This window comes from Magnolia sinica, chromosome 7 (assembly GCF_029962835.1).
Source record: "Magnolia sinica isolate HGM2019 chromosome 7, MsV1, whole genome shotgun sequence".
In the NCBI taxonomy this organism is placed as follows: domain Eukaryota; kingdom Viridiplantae; phylum Streptophyta; class Magnoliopsida; order Magnoliales; family Magnoliaceae; genus Magnolia; species Magnolia sinica.
Window position 1 is genome coordinate 36107596 of NC_080579.1, and position 19287 is coordinate 36126882.

Consider the following 19287-nt stretch of genomic DNA (forward strand, 5'->3'; position numbering starts at 1 on the left):
TGGTCGAGGCTCGATCGACTCGAAGTCCAGTGTGCTAGATTTTTTGGCCTTGACCAGTCAAGGACCTGGCTTGACTAGTCGAGGGTTACGCAGATTCTGTACGATTTTGTGCGAACTGCGTAAATTTGAGGCGGTTTCGTAAAAGTGCGGAAGGGGAGTTGCCTAAACTATAAATAGGAGTCCCTATGGCTATTCTAGGGTATGTTAAGGCTTCCTAAAGTGATTCTAGAGGAAGAGAAAGAGAGATATAAAAGAGATAGAGAGAAGAAGCTTGTGGAAGGGAGGATTCTGCTCATAGAGGTGATCTACTGCGCAGTCGACCTCTCAGTGCTTTTACATCCTTGTGATCGGTGAGATCTCTCTGTTTTTATTATTCTCTTATTGTTTATCTACTCCTAAGTGAGTGAAGAAGGTTTGATCCAAGCGGTGTGTGCTTATGATTGGTTGTAATGTTCTACTTCATAGTGAATTGTTGCTCTGGACTAAGTCCCATGGTTTCTACCTCTTCGAGGGTTTTTCATGTAAAATCTCTTGTGTCGTGTGGTTTGTGCTTTGATTTATTTCATTACTTTATTATATCCCATAGTTCTAGTGTTTTTGGGAGGCGAGATCCTAAGGTTTTTGTGCAACGTCCCCAAGAAAGTGGTATCAGAGTGTTCAGGTTGGTTGAACGGAGTGAGAACAATTCTGAATTATGGAAGGTGGCTCATCAAGGTTGATCAGTCTCAATAGTTCTAACTGGACCATATGGAAGGCTAAGATGGAGGACTTGCTTTATTGCAAGGACTTGTATGCTCTAATTCTAGGCATGTCAGTAAAGTCAAAGGATATGTAAGATAATGATTGGAAGAAGTTGGACTGGAAGGTGGTGGGGTTTATTAGACAATGGTTGGATGATTCCGTATTTCACCATGTGTCTAGGGAGACCTCAGCCGCTAGCCTATGGCTGAAATTGTAAGGGTTGTATGAGAGGAAGATAGCCGATAATAAGATTTTTCTGATAAGACGACTTGTAATTCTCAAGTTCAAAAATGGTGGTTCTGTGGCTAAGCACATGAATGAGGTTAACAACATATTGTACCAGCTCTCCACTATGAAGATGGTCCTAGACGATGAACGATAGGATTTGTTAATGCTTATCTCTTTGCCTGATAGTTGGGAGACATTAGTGGTGTCTCTGAGTAACTCCGCGCTAGACAGAAAGGTGCCCATAGAACAGGTAACTAGTTGTCTCTTCAATGAGGAGAGAAGGAAGAAGTCTCAAGGGTCTATCAACAAGAAGCCCTTGTGACACAAGATTGGGGGAGAGGAAAGAACAGAAAGGGCGGGAAGGCCCCAGATAAATCAAGAGGCAAGTCGAGTGTCAAGAAGGATGCTGAATGTTGGAATCATAGTAAGAAGGGCCACTACAAGCATGAATATCATAAGAAGAAGAATGACAAGAAAGAAAAAGGAAAGGAGAAGGAAGATGAATCAGACTCCACTACGGTCACTTCAGATGGCAATGTTGTAGTTATTCTTTCAGTAGATTATAATGTTTGTCTCACGGCTATGAGTTAGGACACCGACTGGGTGATAGACTCGGGAACCTTGTTTCATGCGACTTCACGTAGGGATTTCTTCATAAGCTACAAGTTAGGTGACTTTGGTACCGTGAAGATGAAAAATTCTGACATATCGAAGATCGTAAGGGTCGGTGATATTTATGTGAAGACCGATGTGGGCTTCTGTAATGTCCAAAAAATCGAGGGTCGAGCAGAAGCTCAACTCTCGAGTTCCAACGCATCACTTATGCAACATAGATAATGATGATTAAATATTGTCCATATTAGTGCATTAAACATGAGTGAGATTATACTAAAACAACATATCATACTCCAAAGATGATTAAATTAAGTAAGCGAAAGACTGTGATAGATATATAAAGTATATGAGTGGTTATAGACCCCCAGAGTATGATCCTGTCACCAAGATGAATATATACATGTTTGTTCCAAAGTATACAAAATAACAAAGTGTAATGTCCAACTAATTCATATAATCCCTATAATCCCGTCGATCAGTACATGGTCTATATAGATCCGCCTGATTCTTACATATAGGAGAACTCCTCATTGTCATAAAAGTCTGGCTCCGCCTCATATGCCTTGCCATCATTTGCAGCTAAACAAAGTCTGGTTAGTGTTTTAAAACATCGTCCCAACGTGGGAGTGAGTGATCAACTCATTGGTACTATAAGGCAAAGGTTAACATGTTATCAATTCAGTCAAGCAGTAATGATAAAGCAGTACAACAATCATGTCCTAAGTACTCTTGTTAATGTAAGAATGATATGCTATAATGATGCATGCCCTCACCTGCACTCCCTCAGTGACACCATCTCATGGTCGCACATGCTACTCCCACTGTGCCTTCATCGCCAAAGCACATGCAATGCGGTGTATGCACGTGTTAGCAGAGTTCTTGATTAGGCTTATTCATACAGTGGATTCGGGAAGCTAAGGTACCTCCCTTTATATCATTTACCCGGACAATGATCCATCTAGGGGTCGTCAATCCTAGTTAATCACATACGATAGGAAAGTTATAGGGTAACATCACCCCTGATTGAAAAACAGTGAAGAGGCAAGTTTAGGTCGCTATGGAGAAGCTCGGCACCTCAACGTAGGCCTAGTTTATACTTGAGGTCACTACAGAAAGGCTCGTCACCTTAGAGAAGGCCGATAGCTCGAATACAGTGTCCCATGCCACTATATTTGGCTCACGAGTTTGTGTTGCTCACTCGACACTACGGGGAGGCTTGTCACCCCAGTGTAGGCTGATAGCTCGACCACGGTGTCCCATACCACCATGCCTGGCTCATGAGTCTTAGTAGATTGTGGTACTAAGGTTAAACAGGCTTTACATTGGTAAGTGGTACCTTAGATTCAAGCAGTAGTATCCATACATGGTAAACACACGTTAGGCCAATCAGGTTATTCAAAAAGTTCAATTGGTACGAGCGCATGCTAAATTAATCGACATGGAGTGCATAAGCACTCCTCGTTGCCTAACCACTGTCAATAATCACCGTACGACTCAGATTCACTGAACGTATCCCCTTGTGGCGAGACTAGTTTAGCTACTCAATCGAAAACCGTTACCGATTGCCTGAACTACGTCGTAGTCCGAATCATACTCAAATAAATTGGCATTCATATATGATAGTCAAACAACATTTAATAACCAATCCAAATACAATTCTCATTCGGGCATTTTAACAACCATATTTCACATGTTATCATACATACGCATTTAATCCAAAAACCACGTAGTAGCAAGACAGGTTACGTGAAGGAAACTATAACTATAGATAAGGTAATTAAGAATCCTATCTCAACACCCTCATTAAATACATTTCAACAAGTAATTTCTTATTCAAACATTTTATCAAACACTTAGGCTACACATCTCAAAATACATGTAATAAATTAGTTATAACACATTATGGCAAATCCTTTCACAAAGGAGTTGTCATACGTACAACAAACATGAATTCTAGATTAATATACATGTGAAGCATAAATCATAATTTCCTATTCATTCAAACATTTCAACAAGCACATGGAATGCATTTTAGTATACAACTTAGTTTACACATACATGATATATCAAAAACATCGTAACTAAGATCATATGGTAGCAATCAAGTTAGGAATAAATCATTGCTGACATTGAAAGCCTTAAAAACCATAACCTAAACATTTATAGTCCGCACCTTTCGTCGGTACACTCATTACGAACTCGGTTCGTACACCACGTCTTTGTCTACGGCACAACGACTACCTAAATCATGAAATAGGTTATCTATTTCACCGATTCTCCTATTTGGATTCCTAAAATGAGATTAGAGTTATGATTTCTTACCCAAATTGAAGCTAGAATCGATGGTGTAGTGATGAGGGGGGGTGGGGGAGGGGGGCTAGTGATTCAACACGAGGAGTAGTGGGAATGAATCCCAGTAACGATCTCCTAAATTCTCTCTCTTCTCCTCACTCTTTTCTCCTCTTTTCTCTCTTCTCTCTCCTAGGGTTAGAGAAAATCGTATAGAATGAGAGAGGGGTGGGTTTAGGGCATTATATAGGCCCAGAAGTGATGTCAATGGCCCCAAGGCCATGGTATACTTGGGTTATAGCCAAAAGGCTATTGTTTTGGGCCAACGGAGCTCATCTAGAGGTCCATTGCTTGCATACGGTCTGAAAAAGCTCCCTGACAATGGATCTATGCCAGGTTAAGATTTCAGTCCATTCGAATTAGTAGATCAATCGTGGAGGACCCGTTTCAGTTCAACAGTCATCGTCAATCAATCAGGGCCACAAGTATACCAATGGGTGTAGGGAAATTTCTCTGATCTAAGGGTGTAGTTGGGTCAGAATCTGACGGTCTGAAACTTTAAATTTTGCCTGCAAGTGAACGGTCTAATTCACTTAAATCTGAGTTCATTTTCTAAAGATATTCGCGTTTCTCACACACTTCGCTCTAGACTCAAGTTGTGTGTTTCTGGATACTATTTAAGCCTAGTAAGGTGATCATAACCTTATAGTTTCGAAGTCATCGAACTTTTGACGTACGGTCCAGGTCCGATACGGGGTTTCAATGTGCTCTCGTGAGCAACTGGGTTTTGAGACTGATCCTAGGTTTTTAGGAAATGTTAAGTTAGTGATTCTAATAGTTTTGGGCATTGCAGTTTGAATAGAAAGTAGTTCAAGCTAATTTACTGATTAATTCAGTTTAGTACTTAATCAATTTTCATCTAATTTTTATAGAATTCAACCCTTAGTTATTTCTGCTTGAGGTGGTACTCGAGTCTTTGTACGGATTTTTTCGAGACGTTACAGCTGCACATTGGTTCTCAGCGATATGAAGCACATTCCAGATCTTCGCCTCAACTTGATGTCAACGGGAAGGTTGGATGATAATGGCTATGAAAGCCGATTTGTTAGTGGGCGCTAGAAGCTCATCAAGAGTTCGTTGATTACAACCAGAGGGAAGAAGTGTTGCACCCTTTACAAAGAAAGTTTCAGTGTGTGCAAGGGTAGGTTGAATGTAGTGGAAGATTCAACTACTGACATCTGGCACAGGCGTCTAGGCCACGTGAGTGAAAAAGGGCTTTAACTACTAGCAAAGAAGCAGCTCCTTCTAGAAGTGACAGGTATACCTCTCAAAACTTGTATTGACCGGTTTCAGAGAAACGGTATAAAGTTTCATTTATTAAATCTGCTTCCCATGTTAATAAAATGCATACATTAGATTTAGGTTATTCTAATGATTATGGTCCTATAAGGACAAAAACCTTGGGTGGGGTATTGTATTTTGTCACTTTTATAAATGATGCATCTAGGAGGGTTTGGGTTTATGCTTTAAAATCTAAGGACAAGGTCTTTAGTGTGTTTAAAATTTTTCGTGCCATGGTCAAGAGAGAAATAGGTAGATCATTAAAGTGCTTCTGCACTGACAATGGTGGTGAATACATTAGTAACTTCTATGAGTATTATAAGTCCCTGGGTATACGACATGAACAGACAGTTCCCAAGACCCCCGCAACATAATGGTGTGCCTGAGCGAATGAATTGTACCATTGTAGACAAAATCAGATGCATGTTATCCCATGTAAAGTTGTCAAAGATGTTCTGGGAAAAAGAAATGCACACGGCAATGTATTTGATAAACATGTCTCCATCAGCCCCATTGAATAGACAAGTACTTGAGAAGGTGTGGACTAGACACGATCCATTGTATAGTCATCTCAGTGTATCTGGATGCAGGGCATTCATTCATGTGCCAAAGGATAAAAGGTCTAAGCTCGATATGAAGATCTAGATCAAAGATGTGGTTTTCTTTAAATATCAATATATAGAAGACATTTGTAAGCTAGAGAAGACCTAACCTAGTTTAGGTGAGCTAAAAGACATGGATTTGGTTACTCCTCCTATGGTGCCTGATGACAGGGGAGTATTGTAAGGTGCAGAGAATAAGGGAGTTCTTATAAAAGATGAATCGGGGGAGTAGCTCCCACTTGATCCACCTATTGAGCCACAGGTGAGGAGGTCATTTAGGGATAGACATCCGTCCAAGAAGTACTCATCGCATGAGTATGTTATGCTCACTGATGGGGGAGAACCAAAAGATTATTCCGAGGCCCTAGCTGATCAACATAAGGGGGAGTGGTTGAAAACTATGCAAGAGGAGATAAAATCCTTGCATAAGAACCACACATATAATATGGTGAAATTGCCTGTGGGCAAGAAAGCTCTGAACAACAAGTGGGTGTGCTAAAAGAAGATTGAGCAAAAGAATTCACAAATGAGGTTCAAGGCCAGACTTGTGGTGAAAGGGTTTGGTCAGAGGAAAGGTATATACTTTGAGAATATATTCTCACTAGTGGTGAAGATAACATCCATACGTGTGTTGCTTGGGTTGGTGGTTAGCATGGATCTAGAGATAGAGCAGTTAGATGTTAAAACTACCCTTCTCCATGGTGACCTGGAAGAAGATATCTACATGCACCAACCAGAGGGGCTCGAAGTCAAGGGTAAAGTGCATATGATGTGTAGGCTAAGGAAGAGCTTATATGAGCTGAAACAAACTCCAAGGAAATGGTACAAGAAGTTCAACTCATTCATGTTAAAGTATGGATATGATAGAACGGAGTCGGACCACTATGTGTTCACACGCAATTTCTTAGATGGTGATTTCTTAGTTCTACTGTTATACGTTGATGACATGTTCATCATAGGTAAAGACATTAAGAAAATTAACAAGCTAAAATAGGAGTTGGGCAAGTCATTTGCGATGAAAGACTTAAGCCCGACTAAATAGATTGTAAGAATGGAGATAACCCATAACAAAAGGTAGTTCTTACGGACCTCGGCTTTTGTTTCCAAAGTAGCCTCTTCCTCAGTGTGGTGTGTCCACAGTACCTTCACAAGCGAGAAAACTTTACTGTATAGCACCTGTTCCTTCATGTCTAGGATACGCGTCGATCGCAATACATAAGCAGCATCTTCACTCAACTATACCTGCTCCCATTTGATAATGTGGGAAGGATCAGGAACGTATTTCTTTAGCATCGATACATGGAATACGTTGTACACCCCTGCAAGTGGAGTGGGCAAAGCAAGGTAGTATGTTACCACACCCACTCGGTCTAGAATCTGGAACGGCCCAATAAATTGTGGTGTGAGTTTCCCCTTGCCAAATCAGAGGACTCCCTTCATGGGAGAAACCTTAAGAAACACATGGTCCCCAACTTCAAATTCTAGTAGTCTCTGCCTCGTATCGGCATAACTCTTCTGTCTGCTCTGTGCCATAAGAAGTCAATGCCTGATAATGTCAATCTTCTCTAAGGTGACATGTACTAACTCTGGGCCAATCAGACTCTTCTCACCAACTTCTACCCAACAATGCGGTGCTCAACATGGACGCCCATACAGAGCTTCATAGGGAGTCATGCCAATGCTCGCTTGAAAGATGTTGTTATAAGAGAACTCTGCATAAGGAAGACATTCATCCCAACTGTCCTTGAAATCAAGCACACATGCCCGCAACATGTCTTCTAACACTTGATTTACCCATTCCGTCTGCCCGTCAGTCTGTGGGTGGAACGCGGTACTGAACTTCAATTTCACACCCATTACTTCTTGGATAAGAGTTCAGAAGATAGATGTGAATCACGTGTCTCGATCCAACACGATCTCCATAAGTACTCCATGCAAACGTACTATATCCTTGATGTATAGCCTAGCCAAATCATCTGCCAATTTTGAGACTCTAATTGGGAGAAAATGAGCCGACTTCATAAATCGGTCCACGATCACCCAAATGTAGTCATGTCCCTTCCTCATCTTTGGTAACCCGAAAATGAAATCTATAGAGATGAAATCCCATTTCCATTCAGCTATAGGCATGGGTTGAAGTAAACCAGGAGGTTAACGATGCTCGTCTTTGACCTGCTGGCACGTGAGACAACGGGATACATACTCTGCTATGTGGGCCTTCATGTTGTCCCACCAGTTTGAATGCTTCATGTCTCAGTACATCTTCGTATTGCCAAGATACCTTACCATCCTCGAATTGTGAGCGACTTCTAGAACTTCCTTTCTTAAGTCATGAAGGTTTGGGATGCATAGGCGGCCACGATAACGTAAACCCCCATCCAACCTAACTCTCCATTCAAAGTGTTCATCGTCACTAGCCCATTTTCTCATCTTCATCGGCCATTCATCTTGTCTCTGAGCCAAAATAATTCGGTCGTCAATAATTGGGCACAAGCGGATGTATGCGACGCTCTTGAATGGCTCCTCTACCGTAAGTTTCTGCTCAAAGTCTCACACAAATTCCACCATGTTCCATTCTTCTATCATCAGCGTAGCTGCAAATGCTATCTTCTTCTTGCGGCTCAACGCATCTGCTATAAGGTTGGCCTTGCCATGATGGTAGGAGACCTCAAACTTGAAGTCCTTCAAGGTTTCCATCCATCATCGTTGCCTCATATTTAGGTCTCTCTATGTGAATATGTACCTGAGTCTCTTGTGGTCACAAAAGAGCTTGAATTCCTCTCCGTAGAGGTAATGCCTCAAGAGCTTTAATGCAAAGATGACAATCACCAATTCTAAGTCGTGCGTAGAGTAGTTCTCTTCGTGTTTCCTTAACTGTCGTGATGCATAGGCAATCACCCTGTCCTTGTGCATAAGAACACAACCCAAACCAATGTAAGACGCATCGGTGTATATCGTATATCTAACCCCTTACTTTGGCAATAATAGCACATGGGCGGATGTCAGCTTGTTCTTCAGTTCCTGAAAAGCTACTTCTGCCTTCTCATTCTAGGCAAACTTGAGATCCTTCCGAGTGATCTGAGACAATGGTCTGGCTATCTTGGAAAAGTCCCTGATGAATCAATGATAATAACCTGCCAGGCCGAGGAAACTCCTCACTTCAGTAACTGAACCGGGCTACTCCCAGTCCTGAACTGTGGTCACCTTAGCAAGTCCACAACTATCCCTTGGACACCGCATGTGCCAGGAACTTGACTTCTTCTTTTCAGAAGTCACATTTCTTGTACTGAGCAAACAACTGGTTCTTCCTCAGAGTATCAAAGAGTACTCGTAGGTCCTCCTCATGATCTTTCTGACTCTTGGAGTATATCAAGATGTCATCTATAAAAATGATGACGAATCGGTAAAGATACAGCCGAAACACCCGGTTCATAAGGTCCATGAACACGGCTGGTGCATTTGTGAGTCAAAACGACATCACAAGGAACTCGTATAGCCCAAAGCTGGTTCTGAATGCTATTTTCTGCATGTCCTCATCCCTGACTATAAGTCGATCTTTGAAAAATACAGTGTCCCTTTCAACTGGTCAAACAGATCATCAATCTTGGGCAGAGGATACTTGTTCTTCACTGTCACTTAGTTCAACCTGTGATAATCAATACACAATCGCAGTGATCCATCCTTCTTTTTCACAAACAACATAGGTGCTCCCCAAGGAGATACACTCGATCGTTTGAAGCCTGATTTCAACAGACCGTCGATCTATCTCCTCAATTCCTCCATTTTGCATGTAGGCATACAATACGTCTGTAGCGAAATGGGTGTCGCACCAGGCACAAGGTCGATAGTAAAGTCGATCTTGCACCGAGGAGGTAGTCCAGGTATCGTCTTGAACACATCCATAAAATCTCAGACTACATGCATGTTCCCTAGTGTCGGTTCATCAACATTCTCTAGTAAGGTAGCATAACAAATAATACGGTAGTACCAACTGACCTAAACTGGGAAAGTAAAGGTCGTGCCCTCAGGTCCATGGGCTGTCACCACTCTAGTATCATAATCGATCTTTGCCTTCATCTCGGTGAACCAATCCATACCGAGGATGACATCGTAATGACACAGCGGGGTGACAATCAGGTCGACGAGTACTATCCTGCTTCCTAAGTCTATCGAGCAACCCCTACAAATCTTGGTAGTGTCTGAGAAGGTCCCTGTGGTGGTAAGGATTTTCATCACAACCATAGGAGTAGTTCCCAATATTAATCGCTTGACTGCTGCGCATGATATTATTGAAATAGTGGACCCAGTGTCCACCAATAGGAAGACTGGTATACCTTGGAAGCCTCAGTTGCAAGTGAGTGCACCTAAGCTTGTTGAGGATGATTCGGCTACACTGCCATAGGTTGTTGAGGTGGCCTAAATCAAGGTGCAGGTGGCCGGTAGGATGGCCGTGCAGGCGGTGCTGATCGTAGAGGTGGAGCTGAGATAGCTTGAGGTAACGGACGGTCGATCTTCTAAGGCAACGCAAAGTGGTTGTCCCTCATCCTGGTAAAACGGTAAGTATCAGTATGGCTCAACCTCTTGCAGTAGATGTACCACACATCTGATCGCCTGGGCTGTGTCGGTGGAGCCAAGAGCCTAGCAGGCGAATTCGGACGTGGCCTCTTGCCAAGGAACGGTTTCTTCGACAAATCAGGTAGAGGCCTTAGACCCATATGTACACATGTATGGGACAACCTATCCCTATCCTTCTCATCTCACAGTGACATGCTCATTAGCTCAGCATCGTTGGGAATGCTAACGCAACACATCTTTATACGTATTTCAAGTCACAGACCCTTAAAAAATCACCACATTTGCATTGGCTCATCTGCTAGTATCAAAGGAGTGTATCTAGCCAACTCCGTAAAGCAGTTCTCATACTCTGCTACGGTCATCCCTCCCTGTCAGAGGTGAAGAAACTCTCCCACTTTTTCACTACGGTAAGTGAGGGGAAAGTACTTCTCATAGAAGCGAGTCTCAAAAGCTTCTCAAGTCCATACATACCCAACAACCATTGTCCGTAAGATGTTGTCCCACCATTGGCTAGCCTCCTTCTCAAACATGTATGTAACCAACTCAACTTGCTCTGCCTTAGTGCAGTGCAACAGCTTCAACATCTTAGATATGGAGTCAAGCCAGTACTCGGCCTCCTCGGGTCTGTGAGTACCCATAAAAGTGGGAGGTCAAAAGCGTTGGAATCACTCAAATAAGCCGTTAGCATTCATGTTTCCAGTAGGGTGCAGAGGTGGTGCGGGCGGGGCCATGTTCATGTTCTGGGCAAGAGCCCCTGCAATGGTGGTCCAAATCTGCTACTACTGCTGCATAAGGAGCATCATCTGCTCCAACCTATTAGGAGGAGCTTGATGCATGTGTGGCGTCGATGAGAATGCACGGTTCTATTCTGAAATTGGTGGTGCATTAGGTGTTGGCCCATTTGTGGGGCCAGTGGCCAGCTGAGAATCTGGCATAGTCTCGTGATTCAGGCCCAAACTGGGGTCCGTATGGCTATCGCTTACGGGAGGTGCCCCGTCACTCGATTCGCCAAGTGCAAGATGTGTCGTACTCCGAGTTGCCTTAGGTAGCATTCCCTATACACAATATAGGGTGCAACATGTGTCGTACTCCGAGTTGCCTTAGGTGGCATTACCTATACACAATATAGGGTGCAACATATGTGAGATTCAGAACAAGGTTACTCAATTTGCCAAAAATTCCATATAGTTCATAACGAAGGAAGCTTCATGCATTTCATTTAACCAACATCATCACAATACATGAGATATAGTCTTACATGGATTATGACAGAAGATGCATGTGAGCTAATCTAAATAAAGCTTTAAACACTAAAACACACCAACAACTCTACCATACTAATAAGCCTATCAAGGCTATAACATAGAAAGTAAGAAAATAAAGAAAACACAAAGATGACTACAACATATGACTAGTCGTCCGACTCTGGTAATGGAGGAGGAGCACCCTTATCCTATATGCAGTAGAGGAGGGTCTTCAGAGTGTGGGAAATCTTCTTGAACCTTCATTTTATACAGGCCTTATTCTCCTCAAGCTCTTGTTTCAGTTCGGCCCGGCTCTCTCTGACCTCCTGCCTCAGGGCGGCCTGACTCTCCTCAATCTAAGCCAAGCGGGCTTCTAAGGTAGCCCGATCACGGTGTCACTCTTGTGTAGCAGGAGGAGGGCCCCCATCAGAGTCTTGGGCCTCATCTTCTTCTTCTTCATGCTCTTCCTCATCATCACTTCCCCCTTCATCTTCACTGCCTTCTCCCACACCTCCTTCTTCGCCTTCTTCATCTTCACTCCCCTCGTCCTCTTCACTTTCTTACTCTATCTCATCACCATACTCATCAAGATGGGCATGGAGTTTTCGTGGCCCAATACCCATGTTGTTAAGTGTGGTGTCATTGATGAAGTGGACCAGCGTAAGCTCATCAACATTAAGTCTGTAGCCGAACTCACGAGCAATCTTGCATACAAGTCGGCCAAATGGGAGTGAAATATCTGTCCTAATAGTGCGTGCAGTCTGGACTATTTGAAGTAGGATGTATGTAGGTAGACACAGCTTGTCCCCTTGCCTAGCTCTGTATAGGAAGTGTAAGTGCCGTGGTTAATTGCTCCTTTGGTTGTCAAATTTTGTGGTGTCAAAAACACAATCTGTATCTTTTGTAGTATGTTGATTTATATGTTCAAGACATTGCATCAAAATGCTTCAAGTTAAGAATGGTGATCTACTTCAAGAAATGCAAGGTCAAGTACTTTGTCCACTTCTGTAAGCTTCAATGTTCAGAGTTTTTAAAGCTACATGGAAAAGACGAGTGCTTGTTCAAGACTCAAGATAATGTTCAACTCAAGATGAAGTACAACTCAAGAACGACAAATTCAAGCTTTAGAAGATCTCAAGCTCGAGCTACATCTTATAAATATCTCAAGCTTCATAATCTTCAAAGGTCAACCATCATCTGAAGAAATGAAGACTCAATGTCCATACTTCACATTTAAGGTATGAATGACCTTAGATTGACCTTAAGGTAGGTCATTTTCTATGCATAATTCAAATTAAATCATTTTATAGATGTTTGGTTTGTTCTAAGACTAGTCCTGGACCTTGTTCGACTAGTCCTAGAATTGGATCGACCAGTCCAAGAAATTCCAAGACCAGTCATAAGTTGTTGTAAATTTTTAGAATTTTTTGGTTGAGCTACGACCAGTCCTAAAGTCTGCTCGACCGGTTATGTAAACAGTGCTCGACTCGTTCACGACCAGTCCATCAGCTACGACTCAAACTCCAGCGACTAAATCAGGCTCCGCACGACTAGTCGTGGGCAGTGCATGACCAGTCGTAGAGGACTCATGACCGGTCATGGACAGCCTTCGACCAGTCATGGAACGATTTTATCCGATCGCGCTCAAAATTTTAAAATGCAATTCATCCTACAACTAGTTGTAGTGTCCTCAGGACCAGTCGTAGATGCATTTTCTGCAACTATAAATATAACACTTTTTCAGAGTTTGATAATTCAATTCAAGTATAATCAAGGCATCACTCTGAGAGATAAGTTAATATTCTTTTTAAGCCACATTGTGCATTTAATATTCTCTTTTGTTAGCTTTTCTTATTTGATTTTGTTTCTGCATTCTAATCTAATTTGAAAGAGGAATTGGGATATTCCACTTCTTGGAATCAAAATCAAATAGAGCTAGCCCTAACTTGATTTAATTTAAAATCAATTAGAACTTAGAAGCGTTTCTTAAGTGAGTATTAGACATTGAACTTCTATATTCGAACTTCTACTCTGATTTGGTTCTTCCGGGCTGCTACAAAAGGAGAAATTCAAGTATTTTACATTTGTGTAAATTTCCTTTATTTTGATTTCTTTTGAGATTGAGTCAGAAAAATCTCTTTACGTTGGTTATCTGAGGAGAGCCAGAAAACTCAGAGCGTGGGGTTTTTGAATTGTGTAAGCCCATTTGAAAGACACAATTGTGAAGGTTTTGGGTGAACTTGGAAAAACCTATTTTCATAGTGAACGCTAATATCCCCTATGTGAGGATATTAGGAGTGGAGTGGCAAGCTATGTGGCTGTTGTTTAACAGTTGGTGTACACACAGGCGAACCACTATAATTCTTTGTGTCTTGTAGTTTGAATGATTGTTTAATTTCTATATCTTTTATCATTCAAGTTTGTGGGATGTATGTGTGGATGTGAATGTTGTAATATTTACATTTCAAGCATTGTGGGGAATGTTGTAATAGTTTAGAATTTATTTCTTGCTATTTCCTTTATTTCCTTTCAGCTTGAGTTTTTGATATTCAAATTGTTCTAGTAAGGTTGTCTACCATAAACCCTTGGTTTTTATTGTGCAAGGTTGTCCTACCATAAACCCTTGGTTTTTATTGTGCAAGGTTGTCCTTAGAACAACATTGGTATCATCCTCTCTATTCTAGTATTTAAGGTTGCTTTACATTTCCATATTGTGATTTGTTTAAAGTACTATATTTTCTTTGTTCATTTAAATTCTGCTGTTAAAGTTTTAATTTGTTATAGTCCTATTTACCCCCCCCCCCCCCCCCTCTAGGACATATAGCTAGGCCTTTTCAAGTGGTATTAAAGCCTATTAGCTCATTTTAATTGTTATATTTTTGGATTTATTTCTTAAGCTAATCGATCTAAGCTATTTATAAGATGTCAAATTTTGATAGCCTTTCAGTCACTAGGCCTGCACCATTTGATGGCTCCAATTATGCATATTGGAAAGCCAGTATGAGAATTTTCCTTAAATCCATGGATGAGAGTGTGTGGCAAGCCACAGTGATTGAATGGATCCCTCCTACCACTGAAGTGACTGGTATCGATGGATTAAAATCAATGAAAGTCTCACCTTATTTTACCTAGACCACACTTAAGAAAAGTGAGAGTAGTGCCAATGCAAAAGCACTAAATGCAATCACTTATGCACTATCACCAGATGAATTTAAAAGAATTATATCATGTGATACTGCAAAGCAAGCTTGGGATATTTTAGAAATGACACATGGGGGTACATCAATTGTCAAGAAATCTAAAGTCCAAATCCTCACAACCAAAATTGGGGAAATACATATGGAAAAAATGAAATGTTCATGGACTTCTATATAAGATTGAATGACATTGTGAATTCTATGTGGGGTCTTGGCAATAAAATCCCAGAAAGTAAAGTGTGTCCAAAGATATTACGCTCACTACCTGAACGGTTCAACTCATAAGTGACTGCGATCCAGGAACTTCGTGATACGGACAATATGAGGATAGAAGAATCAGTTGGGTCTTTACAAACCTACGAGTTAAATTTTAAAGCTCCTAAAGGTAAAACTATTGCCCTTAAGTCTTCTAAAAATATTTCTCAAGAAAACAATAGCAATCCTGATTTAGAAAACTTAGAAGATGATATGGCCCTTCTAGCGAAAAAGTTTTACAAAATTTTTAAAAGTAAAAAGAGGGTTGATTTTTAAAAATCAAATGATAAGAAAAGATCTAAAACTAAAACTTGGAAATCATTAAAAGATAGTCAATGTTACAACTGTCAGGAATATGGGCATTTGGCAAACAAGTGTCCTAAAAGGGACATACCCAAAGAGAAGAGTATGTTGGCTACTTGGGATGAATCTTCCGGTTCTGAAGCTTCTTCTGAATTAGAAGATTCTAAAACCAAGTCGGGCAATGAAGTCAAAGCTCTTATGACTCTAGCCAAGTTCACTTTTTTCAATCATGATAATTCTACTAGTGAAGAAAATCTGAATAGTGATCATGAAAATGAAGAAGATCTTCAAGATGCTTACAATGCCTTATACAAGGAAAGTTGTAAGATTGCAGTTAAACTAAAGCTTCAAAAAGAAAGGTTTTCAAAACTTAAAGAAAATTTTAATCCTCTTATTTTAGAAAAATCCCATATTTCAGATTGTTTTGAAAAATGCAAATACGATTTAGAATTCAAAACCTCCCAGATTGAAAATCTGAAATCTGAAAATGAAAAATTAAACTTAAAATCTCTTCACTTTTGAGTTTAAAGGATAAATGGAGGTATGCCCAAGGTGATCCAAAATTAGAAAAAACTTTTAACTATATCAAGAAAATGCGGCGACCGATCTAGTTTGGGCTATGATAAAAGTGTTCCTCCTAAACAGAAGAATACTTCTCCTAAGTTTGTAAAAGGAGAGTCCTCAAAGTCAAAAGAGAAAAGTTCCAATCAAAAGTTTTTTAAAAATACCAAAATGTTTTAATATTTTAAACCTAAAAGTAATCATATCAACTATAATAATCAGAACTGAAACCCTTTAGCTAAGAAAATAATTGATTTACTTAAGGAGCTCTTAAAATCTAACTCAGTGGGTCATTCTTACAACAACTACAAATATAAGAAGACCAACTATACTCCTAAGCCCAAAACAGTTATGAAGTGGGTTCCTAAGGTTACTTGCTTGGTTGCCCACATGACTTTCAAAGCTACAAGTCATTCAAAGTGGTAGTTAGACAGTGGATGCTCAAGGCATATGACAGGTGATAAAGGTCCATTCACTGATCTTAAAGATATGGCTGATGGTTCAGTCACATTTGGTGATGGTAGCAACTGCAGGAATATTGGCCAAGGTACGGTTCAACTTTTCAACCTCCCCTTATTTGAGAATGTTTTATATGTAGAAGGTTTAAAACATAACTTGTTAAGCATTTCTTAAATATGCGATAAAAATAATAGTGTTAAATTTTCTAACCTAGGGTGTGAAATATTAAATAAAAATGGTTTAGTAATATTAACTAGTCATAGAACTTCTAAAAATTGTTACATCGTAAGTGATTCTAGCTCATCTAATCAACTGTGTTACATGATCCATATCGATGAGACTGAGTTATGGCATAAACGCCTTCGACATGTACACTACCGCAATCTATATAGATTGAGCAAAAGAGAACTAATAAGAGGTCTACCTAAACTATAAAAATTAGACAAAATATGTGGCGAATGCCAGATTGGCAAATAAATAGGAGTGCTCACAAAAAGGTGAACTCTAATGCCACATCTAAACCTCTTGAACTTTTCCACATGGATCTTATAGGACCAACCAGGATGGAGAGTCGAGGTGACAAAAAATACATTTTGGTGATTGTGGATGATTATACTAGATTCACTTAGGTAACCTTCTTAAGAGATAAATCAGAAACCCTTGATGAAATAAAATGAGTTCTCAAACGAATCCAAATTGAAAAAGGTTCTCAAGTCTGTAAGATTCGTAGTGATCATGGATCAGAATTTGAGAATAACAGTTTTGAGAAATTCTGTAACGATCAGGGAATATCACATGAATTCTCTGCACCCAAAACACCACAATAAAATAGAATTGTTGAAAGTAAAAATAAAGTGTTTTAAGAAATGGCTAATGCAATGTTGAATAGTATGAAGCTCCTTAAAAATCTTTGGGCTGATGCCTTGAATACTGCCTGCTACATAATCAACCGAGTATATACTTGTAAGTCTAATAATAAGACGGCTTATGAAATGTGGTTCGATAAGAAGCCTAATGTTAAATACTGTAATGACCCGAAAAATTTCGTGTTAAGACCCGAGTACTACCTCTATTTTCCTTAGAAGTTAATTGTGGGTTAATTAGCGTTAAACTAGATTGCTTGTGAAATTAGCATCAATCACTTCAAATTTGATCTGCAGGACTCAAAACCTGTAGTATCGTTAGTGCTATGTTACTCTGAAATCTGGGATTCAATGTTAAATCCAGTTACTCTTGGGAATTTTTAGAAGCTTTGGATCAGACCTGGACCGCGAGTCGAAAGTTCGATAGCGATGATCTTAGACAGTTGTGGTCACCATGTTGGACTTGACCATCACCTCAAAAATCAAGTCCAAATGATGTCCTAGGTCGATTTGATTGAGTCCGGAGTAAAGAGTGTGAGAACGGTGAGAAATTAAATATAATTTTATGAAATCTGAGTCGTATCGCTTGCGCAACGATTTTAAGCAATCTGACCATTGGATTCTCACCCAATTTCACCCTCGGATCAGGGAAGATGGCCCAGGCATGTCATAATGTTATGGACCTAATCGAGTTTCGGTGACCGTCGAATTGAGTGTGGTCCGCCACGGCTGATCTGTAAATCCGATCGGTATGAAAACTTAGCCTGACCTAAATCCATGGTCAGTGAGCTTAAGCCCGACCACACGTGGAGTAAGGACCACCGGAAGTGCTCCGTTGGATCGTGAGAGGCCTGATTTGGTTATAACCTAAGTATACCTTGGCCCTGGGGCTATTTTCAGCAATGTTAGGCCTATATAAAGACCTTAAAACCCTCACTCTCTATTCCATACGAATTTCCTAACCCTAGCTAAGAAAGAGAGGGGAAAAGAGACAGAAAGTGAGAGAGAAGTTGGTGAATCATCTTAAGATTCTTTCCTGTTACTCTACATCCTTAAACCATCACTTTTGAATCATTATTCCGGCGATTCTAAGTTCCTTCTTGGGTAAGTTAATCTAACCCTAATATGTTTAGAGCTTTGAATAGTCTATGTGTTGATATAACTCATTTTATTCTTGCCTTAGGTTATCTAGTCGTCGTTGACGAAGACATATCGTCTGAATCAGTTCGGTGTGCTTTTTCTGGTTTAAGGTGCGGACTATATTCGTATAGGTTATGGTTTTCAAGGCTTTTAATGTCAGATAATGGTTTATTCTTGTTGTGGGTGCAATTTCACATGCCAAATACTATGTTCATTTTGCGTTCCTGATATGTATGTGTTATATTGAGATTTGTGTATTCTATGCATATGTAGGAAGTATCGTATACGTATAAAGTATGAACATGTGTTTGCCATGATTATTTGTCATGTACTTGTGCTAATTGTATGTGTGTCAACTCCTTGGCAAAAGGAATTGTCCAAATGTGTGTTATCACCAACATATGTCATATATGTTAGAATATGTAGTCTAAGCGTTTGTAGAAATGTTTGAATGGGCTAATGTGTAATACATTGTCCTATTTGCGGGCGTTAAGAAGAGATTCTCAACTCTCCTATTGGTGTGTATGATTTCTTACATTTAATTTACATTCTTTGTTCTTTAAGTTCAAGCACTACTTGTGTTGAAATCCATGTTAAGTGATACTCTTCAAATGCTCACATACTGTGTGATTTGAATTGCTGTTCCTTTACTGTTCTAAATTGTATATGCATATCTGTCATAATGGAATGTGTTTGGGACTAGGAAATAGTCCAGGAAATCAGTAATCAGCCTTGAATTCGTGGCTGAGGTTGCTTTCGCCACGAAGGACGTGATTTGAAGAACCTGAGTTGTATTAGAGTTGTCGTCAGTGGTTTGGCCACACGGAGTGTTTGCGCACTCTATGTCGTTCAACCCAATGTGCGCTCATGCTAG